The 6,000-nt window shown below is 40.1% G+C and overlaps 1 protein-coding gene across 1 annotated transcript in view; it reads left to right on the top strand.

Moving 5' to 3' along the window:
- Positions 1-3,361: 3,361 nt before the first annotated feature.
- Positions 3,362-6,000, top strand: part of LOC135201744 (uncharacterized) — an 87,023-nt gene continuing 84,384 nt past the window's right edge. The window contains 1 exon segment of the mRNA XM_064230956.1: positions 3,362-3,800. The gene's annotated coding sequence lies outside the window, so the exon portion shown is untranslated.

The following is a 6,000-nucleotide window of genomic DNA, read 5'->3' as shown; positions in this document are numbered from 1 at the left end:
CTATCTATATATATATGCCTCAGTAAAGGGTCCGAATAGGACCGAAAGTACTCGGCTAACTCGCTTTTTCTTTTCATTTTTTCCTTCGTGGCAAAAAACCTTTATATATATATATATATATATAATATATATATATATATAATATATATATCAATTCAAGCTACAAATGTCAAACGCTCGAATTGGCCAACATGGTAGACGGGGTTCCATATCGATTCTAATTACGAAAGCTCCAGATCGAGGGTGATTTGTAAGGTCAGAATCGATATGAACTTATAGCGTCTCTGTTGGCTGATTGGATAGCGTCACTGACTGTCCTGATTTCGTCCCCGTTATGGCCGGTTGGTTCTTGGACGGGGGTTCCGATCCCATGGGGGGACGAAATTATTATATTAAAAAATTCCCTTCGGTACATATATGAAAATATATCATTTGGGAGGTAAAGTGAATTTAGATATTAAAGGACATTTGTAGCTTGAATTGATATATAAATGGATCACGGTTCGATGTGATAATTATTCATATATATATATATATATATATATATATATATATATATATATATTATATCTTATATATCAAAGCAATGTATAGTGCCCAAACACGAGATTTCAAGGTTGATCATTTATAACTCGAAAGCATTTATATATGAAAACCAAAGTTACAATCGCTTACGGGGTTCAGAGGTCATTTGCTCTGAGTTCTGTACAGCAACGTATCAGTTGCAGCTTAGGACAAGCAATGCTTTCTTGGTGGAGTTGAGAGTGTCCACTCGAAGTCTAGCCAAAAGCTTGGTTCATGTTTCTTGGGTGTGTGTGTGTGTGTGCGTATGTATGTATGTATGTAGCTATGTATAGTGTGTGTCTGACAATAGACGTAATCATTCATTGCTCTGTCAAAATGTATACAATCAAAACGGCAGCGCCTCGACGAGGTAATCAACCCACCATGGGGAAATTATTTGTAAGATATTCTCTCTCTCTCTCTCTCTCTATGTGTGTGTGTGTGTGTATATATAATATATATATATATATATATATATATAATATATATATATATATATATATATATATAGCTACAAACTAATAATTTCAATGAACAGCAACATTTTGCTATTAGAATGCACTAACACTCACATCTGATTTTGACGTTAAAATGGTTAAAAATAATAGTACATTTGTGTTACATTTACAAGAAGCGGGAATTTGAACAAAAGACATTTTCAACTTCTTGGTTCCACCCCAATTTCAGAATTTAACAGAATTAGGGAACGACATGGAACAGAAGAAATTAAGGAAATACTAGAGGAGGGCTCTGGAGAGGCCAAAATCTCTAGAAGCCAGTCAGGTCAAAGCTTGGTCCAAGGGTCAAAAGTCACCCATGACAGCTTTGGGGGGACTGATTGATTGATTGTTCCAATGGGGATTCTCCTTATGGATTTGGGAGACAAAGAGTACCTTGCGGATTGCGTTAAAAAGGGATAGGTTTAAATTGATTATTATTATGATTGTTTTAGTGGGTTTCGTTTACGGCCATGACGTAAAATGGTTTCTTAAACAAACGTGATAATTACTGTAGACATGATGGTATTTTTAAAATCTGCACTCAAACCTTACACAAACACTCATGTACCCACACTCACAACTCACACATACACATATTGATGATCACGCAACACACAAGGCCCGCTACATCTATATCTATGATCAAGGCCTATGCCAGCACGGGCTCTTGCCCGTAAACCAGTGCGTAAATCATTGCCTTAACTTTTTTCGTGGTTAATATCTATTATATATATCCATTTTTTTTACATCAAATATAAAAATTAAGATCTTAGATATAACATAAACCACACAGAGGTTTCAGTTAGAAAAAAAAAGGAAAAAAGTACAGACGCCATCCTATGCAAACTTCTCGTCCGTGGTGTTATGTCCGTTAAGGACGCCTCTCTGCCCACGCCCTCGACGGAGGGGAAAAAATAATCGATCCTTTTGCCCTTCCCAAAGACAATCGTCGAACGACTTTGTCACGAATCTTTCGTTTTTTTTCTTCAACCCGAAGGGATTGCCTCCGAGTGTGGTGTTTCTCTCTCTCTCTCTCTCTCTCTCACGGTACGTTTTGACCTTCCTTTGTGCTCAGCTTCCTCTGTCTTCTCCTCCTCTCATCTTCTTTATTAGACCTTTAAGCATCTTCTCAGGCTCCCATTACTCTTCTCCTTCTGATTAGGAAGGTACTCCAATTCTCACTTCCTTAGTAAACAGTCGCACTAAATCTCTCTCTTTCTCTCTCTCTCACTTTGTGAACAAATCCTGCTCTGTTTTCTCAAGTCTTGTTCCTCTTTCTCAATTATTGGAGGGTCCTTTCATCCGAATTCAAAATGTGTCTTATCCCTCAACTCTCCTAGTTCCTTTTTCCGTAATAATTTGAAATAAATCCTCTTCACTATATTAGTAATTCTAAATTCTCCAAGTTGGTTATTTAACCGTTTTTTTACATTTTAATTTCCCCCTCTTTCCTGTCTTACCCGTTCTTCATATAAACATTATATATTTGGTATTTATATGTTGTCTACTTCAACTTCATTAACACAATATTCTTTCAAAAATGACTTTTTTGAATAAGTCGAAATGACTCTTGAAATCTTCAGCCGTGGTTTCTTTCCATTTAACTTAAATAGACCTTGTATAATAACATCTCATTAACATTATTCTCTTCTTTCCCTTCCCTCGTTTCTTCATTTCATTTCAGCCTCTTTCTTCGTTGCATTTGCTCGTCTTTCAATTCCTAGCGTACCAGCCGTCATTTTCTCTAGACCTACCATCAATATTTTTCAGAGTCAATTCAAATCTTTTGCATTTCTTGTCTAAGTATCACAAACATCACAAAAACATTTTCCATTTCACGTTCCTACCGCAATTATCGCCATTTATCCCAATTCTCTTTTTTATTTCTCCGTTCCCTTTTTTTTTAATCGTTATCCTTTTCTCCTCTCCTCTCAAACTGACCGCCCGGGGCAATCACGTGACCCAGACTCCAACGGTCGAAGATGCTGAGGCCACAAATCAGCAAATATAAATATGAAGAGTCCTACTGATCTCAAGGATAGGAAATGGTACGCCTCTATGATTCCCAGGAAACGCAATATATAAAATCATCCCCTGCGTACTTATACTACAAAGGACAGCAGAAACCGCTGTTTACAAACCGCAAGGCAGGACAAGGATCAAGCAAGAACGACCCAAAAATGAGGACGAAATGCAGTACGTGGTTACCCTCTATAGTGGCAGCAGGCATCGCAGTGAGAGAGAGAGAGAGAGAATCCCTCCCATTCTACAAGCTCACTCACTGAACGCTTGGGCGATAGTGTGTAAGAGTCCTTCTTGTAGGGAACACAGCCTCTCTCTTCCCTCTGTCTCTCACTCTTCCACTCGTGTGTGTGAGTGTGTGTGCGAGTGCGCGCCCAGTTACGCAGAATCGTATATACCTTCTCCCCACCACCCCTCCTCCCTACCTGCTCTCTCTCTGTCTTTCTTCCCTTCCTTACATCTCCCTGTTTCTCTCACTTTACGCTGGGCATCCTCAGCTATTCGTTTTCAAAACGTCTTGACTGGCTTTTAAATTATTGGAGTGATCGGCGGGGCGTGATTTTAGTGAGACAAAGGCCTTGTCAATGTGTTTGTGTTGAGAAATTAGGAGCCCAGTGCCCCACTATGGGAGAAATATGAGTAGAATTGCACACCTGTGAGATAACATGAAGACTCGCGTGGATTTTAAACCAACCGCTCGCCAGATTGTCCCAGGTGAGTTGCCAAGCGCAGTTTATTTCATTCGGACTTTCATTCATTAAGTGATGTATAGGGTATTAGAAAAACATGCATTTGATAAATCAACCTCACTGAAGATTCCTCGATGAGGCAGAGCCGCGAATGTGCCCACAGGTAGGCCAGAATCGGAGAAAACCTTCCTTTTTTGAACAAATTCGACACGCCTCTGAACAATTGGCGCAGAAGGAGCATCAATTTGCATTTTAACTCGACGAGCTGTGCTAACTCATCATCCAATTACACGAACACCTGTACGCCGTTCACTAATTGCAGCAAGACGCGTATATACATAATGGCAAAGTGTGACGGAGGAGGGCAGGAAGGCTCTTCTGTGTCTTCAAGACACGAGCTGAGTTTGTGGTCTATGGGTCTTTCTCCGTCTGCCTCTTGAGGCTGAAGGCGTGGTGGCGGTGGTGCCCTGTTTGGTGGTAGGTTGCCCTCTTTCTTGTCCTTTGTGCTTCAGTTCTTCTTTTGTGCGCTGCTTTGAATATTGAAATTTCGCCGGTAATCAAACGAAGCATTCAACAGAGAACATAAGACCGAGACCAGGAGTTTTTCCTAGTGATTCTTAATTAAGTAAATACTGAATGCATGTTTGCTTTTTTACCGAGGTCATTTTTCCCCCGGGAAGCAGTCTACATAACGGAGGAATGACATATCAATTCCTGGCTCTAGGTGACAAGTGGACTTCTTTCCTGGTGAACCTTATGATGAAAGGTAAATATTATGGGCCATGTCCCTAAAAGTAAAAACAGTTTTGAATAAATGCTTGGGAAAATTGTCTTCTATTTATGTAACCTCAGTAGGAGTTTAAATATTTATATTTACTAAATATACAAGCGTTCTCAAATCCCTAACCTCGCAGCGTGACAGACAAACAAACAAACACGAGAAAATAATGTACACAAACACAGGCAAACCAACAATGAACTATTGATCTTCGCCTGAAACCCATTCATAGGCACTCGAGTCTGTTTCCATTCACTTCACACACGGAATTTAACGATCCTTTTCAGGAATGAGAGGAGGTTTCCCTGGGCTTGTGAAAGGGATGTCCTTCACAATGCGTGGATACACGAGAATGGAAATCTGAAATCATGTCGTAATCCATCATTTGTAATATGATGCTGGCCTTATTATGTGTTTAGGCCTAGGCCTATGTGCTCCGTGCTTTTGTATTTGCGGGTTTATATAGTACTACCTATAGTTTCTTGCTTTACGACAGCCCTAACTAAACAGACTTCTGCCTCGCCACCTTCGGGATACAAGCGGTTTGAAATCCATTTAGAAAAGTAAGGGCCTCGGGGCATGGAGACGAAAACAGGGCCATGTTGATGATGCGGCTGGTGGACCAGGGGCGCTCCTGAAGAGTTTGGGGGAACGTTACCACACACACACACACCGACGATTCCACAAGGGGAAAGTTGTTTGCGTTCAGGACGGAATCGAATCACAGGCCTGTGTATGGAGGACCCCAAGGGTATAAGGTTTAGAAGACTTTCAGGTTGGACGGAGTGTTTATGTAAGGAATGGGATTGGTGGTAGAGGGGGAGTGTCTGTGTCTTCGTTCGTTTTTACAGATTTTTTAGTCTATAGGCTATTGAATTGGATTATATTTTAAGCAGGTAAAAAGTGGAAATATCTAATTTTCCGTAATGTCCTTTACTTCACAATAAATTTTTCTAGTCGTTCTCATTAGAAAATAAGTAAGAAAAACCGTGTCAATCTGTCTATCATCTTTATTTAGTGCTCCCCTTCTTAAAATGGAGAATCTCAACATCTACGTAATCGTGCATGGCTTCTTAAACACATTATGAAATCGTACATACTTCTGTGTGTACGTTTTCACCATGTGCTTGCATGGAAGATGTGAGAGATTTTTACATTTTTCTTGCATGTGCGTCGCTCGTTCCAGTGTATGCGGGCAGCGGACGTTGACGAATACGAGCATTAACTTGCACTTAGAACGACTCAATACAAGCTCGTGTTTCAGAAGAGCCATTTTGGATGGTGTTGGAACGAAGAGAAGAAGGAAGAATCCTGTGTAGACCGTAGTTCAGATTGGTGTAAATTATACTGTATGAAACACGTATACGTCCCTCTCTTCCCTTGGAAGAGAACTTTTCGAACGAGTGGGTGAACATGGGTCGATTTTAGTAATGTCTCTCAGGAAAAT

The sequence above is a fragment of the Macrobrachium nipponense genome, chromosome 28, assembly GCF_015104395.2.
Source record: "Macrobrachium nipponense isolate FS-2020 chromosome 28, ASM1510439v2, whole genome shotgun sequence".
Lineage (NCBI taxonomy): Eukaryota > Metazoa > Arthropoda > Malacostraca > Decapoda > Palaemonidae > Macrobrachium > Macrobrachium nipponense.
Note: the sequence above shows the minus strand (reverse complement) of the source record. Positions and strands in the feature narration are given on the sequence as shown.